The 15,410-nt window shown below is 45.6% G+C and overlaps 3 pseudogenes; all 3 read left to right on the top strand.

Annotated features, from left to right (window-relative positions):
- Positions 1 to 208: 208 nt before the first annotated feature.
- Positions 209 to 2,325, top strand: LOC123133589 (uncharacterized; annotated as a pseudogene).
- Positions 2,326 to 3,823: 1,498 nt separating this feature from the next.
- On the top strand, positions 3,824 to 5,803 carry LOC123133588 (uncharacterized; annotated as a pseudogene).
- A 1,498-nt stretch (positions 5,804 to 7,301) lies between these two features.
- Positions 7,302 to 9,283, top strand: LOC123133587 (uncharacterized; annotated as a pseudogene).
- The last annotated feature ends 6,127 nt before the right edge of the window (positions 9,284 to 15,410 follow it).

Below are 15,410 nucleotides of genomic sequence, written 5' to 3'. Positions count from 1 at the left end.
TATTACTGTGTTAGCCACATAATGACGTGTTATAACACATGGTTTCAAACTGTTCCAAATATATTTCGCCATACTAAAAAATGGTCAATTGACATGCGCATGCGTGCGTCCGTGTTAGGTGTGACCAGGTCGATCGGGCGTGGGTTTCTCTCAGCCGATGTATAAGTACAAGTGAAACAGTAGCCGGAGAGGAATGTGTGATGTACAGCGTGAGACAGCGAGAGTATGAACTGTCTTCATACACTCTGAGCCCCAAATCCCAGCTTCTTCTGTTCGTTCTCTAGCCCCCAATTCCAATCTAGATCTGGATCCAGGAGTGTGATTTCAAACCGAGATCGATCGACGATGGCATCGGAGCCGGCCACGCTACCCGACGATGCCCTCGCCGAGGTCCTCCGGCGTCTCCCGCCGCACGTCCTGGCCAAGGCCCGGCGGGTCTGCACAGCGTGGCGCGACGCCGTCGACGACCGCCTGCACGCCAGCCTGCTTTCGCGTTCGGTGCGCGGCATCTTCATCAACTTCAAGGGGCAGTACTTCTCGGAGTTTTTCTCCCGCCCGTCGACGGGCCCGGCGATCGACGGAGGGTTCGACTTCCTGCCTTGCATGGGCGTCGAGGTCAAGGACCACTGCGACATGGGCGTCAAGGTCAAGGACCACTGCAACGGCCTTTTGCTTTGCCGCGAGTCGAGCTACCGTGCACTGCCGTGCCCGCGCGAGTACGTCGTCAACCCGGCCACCCGGCGGTGGGCGCGTTTGCCCAAACGCCCCCCGCCGCTCGTGCCAGGATTCGACCACACCGCCCACCTCGCGTTCGAGCCCGCCGTGTCGCCGCACTACCAGGTATTTCTGATCCCACGCGTGCCATGGCGACTGCCATCCGACAGAGAATCCGACGATGACGATGACAACCCGTTGCTCGAATTGGAGTGGCCTCCGGCGTCATACCTCGTCGATGTGTTCTCTTTGGTGACTCAGCGATGGGACACGACAACCTTCCTTCGGGAAGGGGAAGCTGCCGGAATCGTCGCCGACATGCAGTTGGATTGGCGCTATGATCCGTCTCTCTATCATGCCGTATACTGGCAAAGCGCACTCTACATCCATTGCCAACATGGCTATCTTACGAGGTACGAAACGTAGCTCACTTCAACAAATTGTATATACCACCATGATTCACCCATGTCTATATTAATCTACTTTATCTGATTTGCTTGTGTTTGCAGAATGTCCTTGTCAGATCACTCGTACAGAGTAATTAAACTACCAGGTGCCGGTGGATTGATAGTATATTCCAACCACCGTCTCGGGAGATCATCGCAAGGGGTGTATTGTGCAATACTTGATGGCTCGAAACGACTTCAGGTTTGGTATCTCAGTGAATCATGCGGTCGAATAGAATGGGTATTAAAACATGATACCCGACTTGAGACCGTCTATGCTCAACAACTGGCCAGACAATGGATCTTACAACAGGTTAACCACCGTAAGGAGTACCCTGAGCACAAAGCCTCAGTGGACATGAAATATGACTATGACTGGAACTCTGATGAGGATAACGTTCTTGACACTGAAGACGTCGTTGAAGAGGCTGTGGATGTCATTGAAGATGAAGAGCACATATCTTATGGTTTCCTTGGATTTCATCCTGATAAAGAGGTTGTCTTCTTGAATACACCAACAAGAGGACTAGCCTATGACTGGATCAACTCAAAATTTCAGGACTTGGGCAGTTCATGGACATGTCAAGAGTATGGAACACCATATGGAGAGACAGGCGTATCTTTCCCATACACGCCTTGCTGCGTAAGCGCGTTTCCTGGAAATGAATTAGAATCTCTTCTTTTAGACGAGAAGCTATATAGGAACAAGCTAGAACTGGAAGCTCAACGAGGAGGAATCCTACTTCACCTACATGGGCGAGTACGAGCTGCGCAAGCAGTCTGGGCGTGCCAAGAGGGTCAAGGATTCTGCCGCCAAGATTCGTCGCAGACACCTCATTGCCGCTCGGTTGGAACCCATCATTACCGACATGAAGTCGAAGGCGATTCGCACCGGGGCGACCGAGTTCAACCTTGGCAAGGCCACCACAGAACTAGTGACCACCACAGTTGGATCCTAGCTTCCTACTTGATTAGTTTCCTGGAAACAAAGATGAGTAGGTTTGTGCGCATCAGATGCCCTAACCGTCGTCAGCTGCATTTATCTTGGCTTACTTATCTATTTGTGCTCAACTGCTGTCGGAGCCTTGTCTCTGTACTCTGCACAATTTGTATCCTTGTTATTTCGGTTTGCCTTGTATAATAAGACGACTATGTGACTTTGTTATTTTCCACTATCGAGCTTTATTAATTTAAACCCGATTGTTTCTTGTGACTTTCTTCTAAAGTAGGTATGTGCAAGCATATTGGAAAATCAACTTGAAGATGACTCATGTCTGAGGCCATGTGTAGTGACTTGTTGGCTCAATGAAAAACAATGTTTTATACCCTTTTTGTGTACCTTGCATTTAATTGGAGAAAGCTAACATTGTCTGCCATGCATCTGCCTTCCTATTTGGTCAAGAACGCACACAAGTTCAGGTTCTTGCTTCCTGGTGGATGCTTGAGATTAGGTTAAAACAACCACAAACTGTTTACGAGTTTGTTGGGCGGCAACCTTACTCGTAGATGTGATGCTGTTGTTTCAAACTGTGCAAATGGGCCAGTGTATCTCGTCTGATGTGAAACAGTATTTACTTTAGACAGGATGTATAGTTCATCTATTTTCAGTTTGAGCAACTAACTGTGTATGGGAATTTTCACCTTTTTTTTGTATGTGATGATGATGGCTCTCATGAGTAACTTGCCACAAGCATTCACATCCAGCGATAAAAAAGACTTTAATTAAATGGCAATAGAAATTTGGGAAACTCTTCCTATATTACGTTCTGTTCTTCTTTTTCTCAAGTGCCTGCAAAACCTGCGATACAAAATATTGATCCAACGACATAATAAATAAATAATGTCAATCCGTGGTCTTTCTCAATAGTAAATAAATAATGCTGTACAACATATAGGACTCTATTCATCGTATAATAGCAATAACATTTACAAGTTGTGATGAAATGAAGTCCTGGGATCTGAATCCCAATAAGCTGATGTTCTAGCTAGAACTGAAAGTAGCCTTTGCTTGGCTATCAGTGACATGATTAGCACTATGATTATTTGCGAAGATTCACCGCTAGCTGGAGACATTCAGCATAAACCGCAGGGTCGACACCAAAGTAAGGGCATCATGGATCGCTTCAATTATTAGTGGTTCACAGTCGGACTCAACTTCAACCTTTACAATGTTTAACATTTACAATGTCATGCAGGGGCTTGATCCACCTCTCCTCAGTTTTCTTCCGTTGGTCCTTACTTGCAGCTCTAGTTGGTTGCCAAGAATGGAGCTAATTTTTAATCTTAAATTACAGGTACCTAGGTAAAATTTAATGATTACTTTGCAAGTCAACTTTTCTTCTTGTTAACTGTGATCATTAATGCGCCCGCATGCATGCAACGAATGAATAAGAAGGAAGTAGCACAGTGTCATTATGACTACATGCATGCAAGTAGTAGTACGAGAAAACATCATTAAATTTTGCCTCGGTTAGTGTTAGTGGCCTTGTATAGATGCAAAATGTATTTTTTATAATGGCCTTGTATAAGGGAATGGAGGGAGTATGAACTGTCTTCATACACTCTGAGCCCCAAATCCCAGCTTCTTCTGTTCGTTCTCTAGCCCCCAATTCCAATCTAGATCTGGATCCAGGAGTGTGATTTCAAACCGAGATCGATCGACGATGGCATCGGAGCCGGCCGCGCTACCCGACGATGCCCTCGCCGAGGTCCTCCGGCGTCTCCCGCCGCATGTCCTGGCCAAGGCCCGGCGGGTCTGCACAGCATGGCGCGACGCCGTCGACGACCGCCTGCGCGCCAGCCTGCTTTCGCGTTGGGTGCGCGGCATCTTCATCAACTTCAAGGGGTAGTACTTCTCGGAGTTTTTCTCCCGCCCGTCGACGGGCCCGGCGATCGACGGAGGGTTCGACTTCCTGCCTTGCATGGGCGTTGAGGTCAAGGACCACTGCGACATGGGCGTCAAGGTCAAGGACCACTGCAACGGCCTTTTGCTTTGCCGCGAGTCGAGCTACCGTGCACTGCCGTGCCCGCGCGAGTACGTCGTCAACCCGGCCACCCGGCGGTGGGCGCGTTTGCCCAAACGCCCCCCGCCGCTCGTGCCAGGATTCGACCACACCGCCCACCTCGCGTTCGAGCCCGCCGTGTCGCCGCACTACCAGGTATTTCTGATCCCACGCGTGCCATGGCGACTGCCATCCGACAGAGAATCCGACGATGACGATGACAACCCGTTGCTCGAATTGGAGTGGCCTCCGGCGTCATACCTCGTCGATGTGTTCTCTTTGGTGACTCAGCGATGGGACACGACAACCTTCCTTCGGGAAGGGGAAGCTGCCGGAATCGTCGCCGACATGCAGTTGGATTGGCGCTATGATCCGTCTCTCTATCATGCCGTATACTGGCAAAGCGCACTCTACATCCATTGCCAACATGGCTATCTTACGAGGTACGAAACGTAGCTCACTTCAACAAATTGTATATACCACCATGATTCACCCATGTCTATATTAATCTACTTTATCTGATTTGCTTGTGTTCGCAGAATGTCCTTGTCAGATCACTCGTACAGAGTAATTAAACTACCAGGTGCCGGTGGATTGATAGTATATTCCAACCACCGTCTCGGGAGATCATCACAAGGGGTGTATTGTGCAATACTTGATGGCTCGAAACGACTTCAGGTTTGGTATCTCAGTGAATCATGCGGTCGAATAGAATGGGTATTAAAACATGATACCCGACTTGAGACCGTCTATGCTCAACAACTGGCCAGACAATGGATCTTACAACAGGTTAACCACCGTAAGGAGTACCCTGAGCACAAAGCCTCAGTGGACATGAAATATGACTATGACTGGAACTCTGATGAGGATAACGTTCTTGACACTGAAGACGTCGTTGAAGAGGCTGTGGATGTCATTGAAGATGAAGAGCACATATCTTATGGTTTCCTTGGATTTCATCCTGATAAAGAGGTTGTCTTCTTGAATACACCAACAAGAGGACTAGCCTATGACTGGATCAACTCAAAATTTCAGGACTTGGGCAGTTCATGGACATGTCAAGAGTATGGAACACCATATGGAGAGACAGGCGTATCTTTCCCATACACGCCTTGCTGCGTAAGCGCGTTTCCTGGAAATGAATTAGAATCTCTTCTTTTAGACGAGAAGCTATATAGGAACAAGCTAGAACTGGAAGCTCAACGAGGAGGAATCCTACTTCACCTACATGGGCGAGTACGAGCTGCGCAAGCAGTCTGGGCGTGCCAAGAGGGTCAAGGATTCTGCCGCCAAGATTCGTCGCAGACACCTCATTGCCGCTCGGTTGGAACCCATCATTACCGACATGAAGTCGAAGGCGATTCGCACCGGGGCGACCGAGTTCAACCTTGGCAAGGCCACCACAGAACTAGTGACCACCACAGTTGGATCCTAGCTTCCTACTTGATTAGTTTCCTGGAAACAAAGATGAGTAGGTTTGTGCGCATCAGATGCCCTAACCGTCGTCAGCTGCATTTATCTTGGCTTACTTATCTATTTGTGCTCAACTGCTGTCGGAGCCTTGTCTCTGTACTCTGCACAATTTGTATCCTTGTTATTTCGGTTTGCCTTGTATAATAAGACGACTATGTGACTTTGTTATTTTCCACTATCGAGCTTTATTAATTTAAACCCGATTGTTTCTTGTGACTTTCTTCTAAAGTAGGTATGTGCAAGCATATTGGAAAATCAACTTGAAGATGACTCATGTCTGAGGCCATGTGTAGTGACTTGTTGGCTCAATGAAAAACAATGTTTTATACCCTTTTTGTGTACCTTGCATTTAATTGGAGAAAGCTAACATTGTCTGCCATGCATCTGCCTTCCTATTTGGTCAAGAACGCACACAAGTTCAGGTTCTTGCTTCCTGGTGGATGCTTGAGATTAGGTTAAAACAACCACAAACTGTTTACGAGTTTGTTGGGCGGCAACCTTACTCGTAGATGTGATGCTGTTGTTTCAAACTGTGCAAATGGGCCAGTGTATCTCGTCTGATGTGAAACAGTATTTACTTTAGACAGGATGTATAGTTCATCTATTTTCAGTTTGAGCAACTAACTGTGTATGGGAATTTTCACCTTTTTTTTGTATGTGATGATGATGGCTCTCATGAGTAACTTGCCACAAGCATTCACATCCAGCGATAAAAAAGACTTTAATTAAATGGCAATAGAAATTTGGGAAACTCTTCCTATATTACGTTTTGTTCTTCTTTTTCTCAAGTGCCTGCAAAACCTGCGATACAAAATATTGATCCAACGACATAATAAATAAATAATGTCAATCCGTGGTCTTTCTCAATAGTAAATAAATAATGCTGTACAACATATAGGACTCTATTCATGGTATAATAGCAATAACATTTACAAGTTGTGATGAAATGAAGTCCTGGGATCTGAATCCCAATAAGCTGATGTTCTAGCTAGAACTGAAAGTAGCCTTTGCTTGGCTATCAGTGACATGATTAGCACTATGATTATTTGCGAAGATTCACCGCTAGCTGGAGACATTCAGCATAAACCGCAGGGTCGACACCAAAGTAAGGGCATCATGGATCGCTTCAATTATTAGTGGTTCACAGTCGGACTCAACTTCAACCTTTACAATGTTTAACATTTACAATGTCATGCAGGGGCTTGATCCACCTCTCCTCAGTTTTCTTCCGTTGGTCCTTACTTGCAGCTCTAGTTGGTTGCCAAGAATGGAGCTAATTTTTAATCTTAAATTACAGGTACCTAGGTAAAATTTAATGATTACTTTGCAAGTCAACTTTTCTTCTTGTTAACTGTGATCATTAATGCGCCCGCATGCATGCAACGAATGAATAAGAAGGAAGTAGCACAGTGTCATTATGACTACATGCATGCAAGTAGTAGTACGAGAAAACATCATTAAATTTTGCCTCGGTTAGTGTTAGTGGCCTTGTATAGATGCAAAATGTATTTTTTATAATGGCCTTGTATAAGGGAATGGAGGGAGTATGAACTGTCTTCATACACTCTGAGCCCCAAATCCCAGCTTCTTCTGTTCGTTCTCTAGCCCCCAATTCCAATCTAGATCTGGATCCAGGAGTGTGATTTCAAACCGAGATCGATCGACGATGGCATCGGAGCCGGCCGCGCTACCCGACGATGCCCTCGCCGAGGTCCTCCGGCGTCTCCCGCCGCATGTCCTGGCCAAGGCCCGGCGGGTCTGCACAGCATGGCGCGACGCCGTCGACGACCGCCTGCGCGCCAGCCTGCTTTCGCGTTGGGTGCGCGGCATCTTCATCAACTTCAAGGGGTAGTACTTCTCGGAGTTTTTCTCCCGCCCGTCGACGGGCCCGGCGATCGACGGAGGGTTCGACTTCCTGCCTTGCATGGGCGTCGAGGTCAAGGACCACTGCGACATGGGCGTCAAGGTCAAGGACCACTGCAACGGCCTTTTGCTTTGCCGCGAGTCGAGCTACCGTGCACTGCCGTGCCCGCGCGAGTACGTCGTCAACCCGGCCACCCGGCGGTGGGCGCGTTTGCCCAAACGCCCCCCGCCGCTCGTGCCAGGATTCGACCACACCGCCCACCTCGCGTTCGAGCCCGCCGTGTCGCCGCACTACCAGGTATTTCTGATCCCACGCGTGCCATGGCGACTGCCATCCGACAGAGAATCCGACGATGACGATGACAACCCGTTGCTCGAATTGGAGTGGCCTCCGGCGTCATACCTCGTCGATGTGTTCTCTTTGGTGACTCAGCGATGGGACACGACAACCTTCCTTCGGGAAGGGGAAGCTGCCGGAATTGTCGCCGACATGCAGTTGGATTGGCGCTATGATCCGTCTCTCTATCATGCCGTATACTGGCAAAGCGCACTCTACATCCATTGCCAACATGGCTATCTTACGAGGTACGAAACGTAGCTCACTTCAACAAATTGTATATACAACCATGATTCACCCATGTCTATATTAATCTACTTTATCTGATTTGTTTGTGTTCGCAGAATGTCCTTGTCAGATCACTCGTACAGAGTAATTAAACTACCAGGTGCCGGTGGATTGATAGTATATTCCAACCACCGTCTCGGGAGATCATCGCAAGGGGTGTATTGTGCAATACTTGATGGCTCGAAACGACTTCAGGTTTGGTATCTCAGTGAATCATGCGGTCGAATAGAATGGGTATTAAAACATGATACCCGACTTGAGACCGTCTATGCTCAACAACTGGCCAGACAATGGATCTTACAACAGGTTAACCACCGTAAGGAGTACCCTGAGCTCAAAGCCTCAGTGGACATGAAATATGACTATGACTGGAACTCTGATGAGGATAACGTTCTTGACACTGAAGACGTCGTTGAAGAGGCTGTGGATGTCATTGAAGATGAAGAGCACATATCTTATGGTTTCCTTGGATTTCATCCTTATAAAGAGGTTGTCTTCTTGAATACACCAACAAGAGGACTAGCCTATGACTGGATCAACTCCAAATTTCAGGACTTGGGCAGTTCATGGACATGTCAAGAGTATGGAACACCATATGGAGAGACAGGCGTATCTTCCCCATACACGCCTTGCTGCGTAAGCGCGTTTCCTGGAAATGAATTAGAATCTCTTCTTTTAGACGAGAAGCTATATAGGAACAAGCTAGAACTGGAAGCTCAACTTGAGGAGGAATCCTACTTCACCTACATGGGCGAGTACGAGCTGCGCAAGCAGTCTGGGCGTGCCAAGAGGGTCAAGGATTCTGCCGCGAAGATTCGTCGCAGACACCTCATTGCCGCTCGGTTGGAACCCATCATTACCGACATGAAGTCGAAGGCGATTCGCACCGGGGCGACCGAGTTCAACCTTGGCAAGGCCACCACAGAACTAGTGACCACCACAGTTGGATCCTAGCTTCCTACTTGATTAGTTTCCTGGAAACAAAGATGAGTAGGTTTGTGCGCATCAGATGCCCTAACCGTCGTCAGCTGCATTTATCTTGGCTTACTTATCTATTTGTGCTCAACTGCTGTCGGAGCCTTGTCTCTGTACTCTGCACAATTTGTATCCTTGTTATTTCGGTTTGCCTTGTATAATAAGACGACTATGTGACTTTGTTATTTTCCACTATCGAGCTTTATTAATTTAAACCCGATTGTTTCTTGTGACTTTCTTCTAAAGTAGGTATGTGCAAGCATATTGGAAAATCAACTTGAAGATGACTCATGTCTGAGGCCATGTGTAGTGACTTGTTGGCTCAATGAAAAACAATGTTTTATACCCTTTTTGTGTACCTTGCATTTAATTGGAGAAAGCTAACATTGTCTGCCATGCATCTGCCTTCCTATTTTGTCAAGAACGCACACAAGTTCTGGTTCTTGCTTCCTGGTGGATGCTTGAGATTAGGTTAAAACAACCACAAACTGTTTACGAGTTTGTTGGGCGGCAACCTTACTCGTAGATGTGATGCTGTTGTTTCAAACTGTGCAAATGGGCCAGTGTATCTCGTCTGATGTGAAACAGTATTTACTTTAGACAGGATGTATAGTTCATCTATTTTCAGTTTGAGCAACTAACTGTGTATGGGAATTTTCACCTTTTTTTTGTATGTGATGATGATGGCTCTCATGAGTAACTTGCCACAAGCATTCACATCCAGCGATAAAAAAGACTTTAATTAAATGGCAATAGAAATTTGGGAAACTCTTCCTATATTACGTTCTGTTCTTCTTTTTCTCAAGTGCCTGCAAAACCTGCGATACAAAATATTGATCCAACGACATAATAAATAAATAATGTCAATCCTTGGTCTTTCTCAATAGTAAATAAATAATGCTGTACAACATATAGGACTCTATTCATCGTATAATAGCAATAACATTTACAAGTTGTGATGAAATGAAGTCCTGGGATCTGAATCCCAATAAGCTGATGTTCTAGCTAGAACTGAAAGTAGCCTTTGCTTGGCTATCAGTGACATGATTAGCACTATGATTATTTGCGAAGATTCACCGCTAGCTGGAGACATTCAGCATAAACCGCAGGGTCGACACCAAAGTAATGGCATCATGGATCGCTTCAATTATTAGTGGTTGACAGTCGGACTCAACTTCAACCTTTACAATGTTTAACATTTACAATGTCATGCAGGGGCTTGATCCACCTCTCCTCAGTTTTCCTCCGTTGGTCCTTACTTGCAGCTCTAGTTGGTTGCCAAGAATGGAGCTAATTTTTAATCTTACCACTCAGTTTTAATTTTGAAAGGTCCCTTTATTTTAACATGAGAAAAATTCACTACAGGTCCTCATACTTGTCGCCTTGGCCGCATTTCTCCTCGTACTTGCAAATACCCAAAATACAGTCCTACAACTTGTCTCAGGTGGTCGTCTACGGTCCAAAATACCATTTCCTCTATGTATCTGCTGACTTGGCGGTTGACTGGCGTGTCCACGTGGGCTTTGACCGCCAGCTCATCACCAGACGCCCTGGGCGGGGGGATTGGGGGGAATGCGAGGTTTTTTTTTGCAAAAATGATGGGCAATAAAACATCAGCCACCTGGTCGGACCGATCCATCCACTTGGTCGGACCAGACCTAGTCGCTCTGCTCCCCTCCCCTGCTCCGCTCCGCTCCCTTCCCCTGTTCGTCGTCTCTACCGAGGTGCGACCTCGACCTCGCCGGGCGTGGCGGTCTGTGGCGACGCCCGCCATGAGCTCATCATCGAACGCCGAGCCGCCGCCATCTGCTCCGTTTGGTAGGGGCCTGCGTGATGTTCCTCTCGCTCCCTCCTGTCGTGAGGATCATGCCGAGCCGCCGTTGTATGGTACGTCGCCGTCGTCAGCACCTTCTCTGCCTGATCTGTCCATTTTAGCTCCAGGAAAGATTGCGCGCCGTACTCAATTGCGCATACGGGGTAGGGTTTAGGGTTCTTGGCCCTCTTTTTTGTCACGGGTTTAGGGGTGCGTATGTAGGGTTTTAGTCGTGGATGGTGAAGTTAGTGGCAGATCCAAATTAGGGTTTCACGAGGCCTTTCAATAGGTTATTTGTAGATGAAATATGGTTGCACAAAGGTAATTAAGGTTTTGATTGCTCGAATTGTTAGGCAAAGGGGATGCCCTGTTTTTTTGTCCGTCAATGTTAGCTTAAATTAGGTTACATGCGTCGACCATATGTTGTTTTGTTAATGAGATGACTGTTTGTTTGCCAGATCCACCAAAGGAACAGGCTTTTGGATGTAAAAGATCATACATTTGTTTACTTGATATGCCATGAATGCCATCGTTTTGTTCTGGAAATGTCTGAACTTTCAGTTATCTATTTTTGAACCTATATCTGATACATTTGTCTACGTTGTCTATTTCTAAACCTGTATGAAAATTGACATTTCGGTTAGATTGGTGCACTTACACTGAGCATATTTGTAGTAACGATGCTTCCAAATAGCATGTTTGGGTCATGTCTTCAAGTGGTTGAACATTTTTTGTCTGAACATTTTTTTGTCTGAACATTTTTTTGTCTGAACATTGACAGTTGTGTTAGACTGGTGCAGTTACATTGTGTCAATTTCCTAGACCAGATGATCTCAAATAGCATGGTTGTGTCATTGTGCAGTTGCATTGTCTCTTCATCTCTGTTATTACTGTCTGTTGTTGCATTGTGCAGTTGCATTGTCTTCATCTCCGTTATTACTGTCTGTCTGAAGATTTTTTTCATTTCATTTGTTTTGCAGGCCCCCTAAGCAACCACTTCTTTGTTGATGTCATACATGGTGGCTATTTCCTATGTGCAGGCAAGCATAGGGGTTATCACAAGGGCCACTCCATTTGGTATGACAACTGTGATATAGATAATTGGACACCTACAGTTGTTGCTAGTCTGGTGGAGGAAATTGGGTATGAGTTTGACGGCAGGATAAGGGCTTACTGGTGTGTTCCTGGACTGACAGTCTATAAGAATGGCTTAAGAGAAATTAAGTTAGGGGACAACACAATGACAGAGAACATGAAGGATTGTGTTCCGAATGGGAACCATTTCCAGCAGATATTTGTTGATCATGATGACAACATGAGGTCATATATTTCCTCTGTTCCAATTCATTCTGATGATGAGGATCCTCCTTTGGCCAAATTCAGTGGCCTGAGGCCTAAGAAGGAGCAAGTGCAAGAGGAGCAGTCACAGCCAGTGCAGGAGGATCATTCTGACCAAGTGCAAGAGGAAAATGCTGAGCAAGTGCAAGAGGAGCAGGCTGAGCAAGATCAATTATATGATGCGGAAAGTGAGGAAGAGTCAGAAGAAGAGGAGTACATACCAGGTCCTCCTCGGCCAGGAGAATATATTCATACATTTCAATTTGAGTTTAGGGGCAGAAGGAAAACCTGTAGGGTTTTAAACATGGATGCAGAAGATGGAATTGGTGATTCAGCAATGAGATCTTCAGCAATTCATGGTTTTGATGAAGATTTCAATCCACAACTTGTTGATTCAGATATTGATCTGAAAGATGATGATGACTTGTTTGACAGAAATGTTGATTGTGATAAAGGTAAAGGTTTAGCAGTCGAAGAACAACCTGATGATCCTATTGAAGATGTGGACCTGTGTTTGCCTTCTTCTGATGAAGATAAGGTTAAGCTCAATTTCAAAAGTTTCAGATAAGCAGACCTGTCTAAACCAGAGTTCCAAGTGGGACAGACATTTGCAAGTGTTGAGTTACTAAGGAAAGCTATCAAAGAGTACAGCTGTAGGGAAAGGGTTGACATTAAGTGCCCCAGAAATGATAGGAAAAGACTGCAAGCCATTTGTGAAGAAGGTTGCCCTTGGTCTTTGTTTACATCATTTGATTGCAGAAAAAATGCTTGATGGTCAAGAAATACAATCCAAAGCATACCTGCATAAAGAAATGGTATGTGAAGTCATTCACTGCTCCCTTCATGGCAGGAAAATACATTGATTCTTTCAGAGTAGATGAAAACATGAACATGAAGAATTTTGCAAGGGTGGTTCAGAAGGACTGGAACATGACAGCTACAAGGAGCAAACTTAGAAGGGCTAAGAGACTAGTCAAGAAGGTCCTTGAAGGAGATGGGTTAGAGCAGTACAACAGCATGTGGGATTATGCACAAGAAGTCAAAACATCAAACCCATGTACCTCTTTCTATGTGGGTGTCAATGATGGCATATTTGGAAGTTGCTATTTCTCTCTGGATGCCTGCGAAAGGGGTTTCATGCAAGCCTACAGGCCTGTCTTATGTTTAGATGGATGTCACCTGAAGAGAAAGTGTGGAGGTGTTATGTTGTGTGTTGTTGGAATGGATCCCAATGACTGCATTTACCCTCTGGCATTTGCAGTTGTGGATGTACAGAACACTGATACGTGGAAATGGTTTTTGTCAAACCTGAAGAGTGACTTGGGAATACTCAACACAGAGCCATGGACTATTATGTCACACGAACAAAAGGGGCTGATCAAGGGAGTGAGGCAGCACTTTCCTGATTCAGAGCACAGACATTGTGTCGGGCATATATGGCAGAATTTTCAGCAAACACACAAAGGAGATGTACTGAAGAACCAGTTATGGAAGTGTGCAAGGAGCACAACACCTGAACTTTGGGCTGCAAACATGGAGGAACTAAAGGCCATGAGCTTGGAAGCCTACACGTGGCTTGAGCAACTACCACCAAACACTTGGGTCAGGGGTTTCCAAAGAGAATTGCCTAAGTGTGATATCCTTCTGAACAACAATTGTGAGGTTTTCAACAAATATATCCTTGAGGCTAGGGAGATGCTGATCAGATCAATGGTTGACAAGATCAAAACCCAGCTCATGGTCAGATTCTACAATAAAAGAAAGGAGTCAGACAACTGGCCTGGCTCTATATGCCCAAAAATAAGGAAAAGAGTTGAAAAGAATATTGAGCTGTCATCTACATGCATGGTTTCAGGGGCTGGTGATGGCATTTTCCAGGTTGACAACAAGAACAAGACATACATTGTTGAGATCAAGGAAGAGAGTTGTACATGCAAGAGGTGGGATCTTAGTGGAGTTCCATGTCACCATGCAATTGCATGCTGCAGACATGAAAGAATTGACTCTGAGACTTTGGTGCACTCTTGCTACAGTATTGAGGCATTCAAGCTAGCATACCAACCAATTATCAAGCCTTGCAGAGATAGGAGAGAGTGGAAGAAGATGAATGGGTGTGAAATCAAGCCACCTGTGTATGAAAAAAAGTAGGGAGGCCTTCAAACAAGAGTAGGAGAAAGCAGCCTTATGAGATTGAAAAGAAAGATGGAACCAAGGTGATGAGCAGACATGGAGTTAACATAACATGCTCCTACTGCCATGGATCAGGCCACAACATCAAAGGATGCAATCAAAGGAAGGCTGACATTTTGCAAAAGAAACATGTGAGAAGGGTGCCAAGGGCTATACCTGATGATGTGTCAGATGATGACCAACAAGCTGCTAACCAAGTACCACATGCTGCTCAACAAGAATGCCAACTCCCACAGAAGGAATTCAATCTAACACAAGATGGTGGCCAACTCACACAAGATGAGATTAATCTAGCAGAAGATGATGCCCAAGTACCACGGCAGGAGGTCAATGTAACACAAGATGATGGCCAACTCACACAGGAGGAGGTCCATACTACCCAAAATGTTGCTCAAGAAGATGAAGAATATGATACACCAGTTGTATTTCAAGGAAATGCTAATCTTTTGTCCACCTTTTATCAGTTGTGTCTAATCAATTAAAATGTAGAATGCTTTATAGTATGCTATGATGCTTATCAGTTGTGTCCACCTCTTGTCTTTGAACAGGTGCAGGACTTTGGATGTACAATGCTTCACAGGATGCAGCAAGCTAGACCAGTGCCTAGAGATTACAATGAAACCATTGTGCCAGATTCAACATTTGTCTCTATGGCAGCTAATTCTCAAGCTACAACACATACAACAATAGCTACAATAGCTACAACTGATGGGAATCTGACCATGAAGCTGTTGAAGATGAAGAAGGACAAAGAAAGGCAGATGGCAGCCAGAAGAGATGCAACACTGGAGTCCATGAATGAGTTGGCAGAGAAAAGAGCAGAGGAGGCAGAAGCAAAAAGGAAAGATATTGCTATCAGGAAAGCAGAGCAGGCAGCAAGAAGAAGAAGAGCAGCAAAAGACAAGAAGGCTGAGGAAACAGCAGCAAGGAAAGTTGCAGCTAAAGCAGAGGCAACACTTAAGAGAAAAGAA

The sequence above is a fragment of the Triticum aestivum genome, chromosome 6B (assembly GCF_018294505.1).
Source record: "Triticum aestivum cultivar Chinese Spring chromosome 6B, IWGSC CS RefSeq v2.1, whole genome shotgun sequence".
NCBI lineage: Eukaryota > Viridiplantae > Streptophyta > Magnoliopsida > Poales > Poaceae > Triticum > Triticum aestivum.
This window is presented reverse-complemented; position numbering and strand designations above follow the sequence as displayed.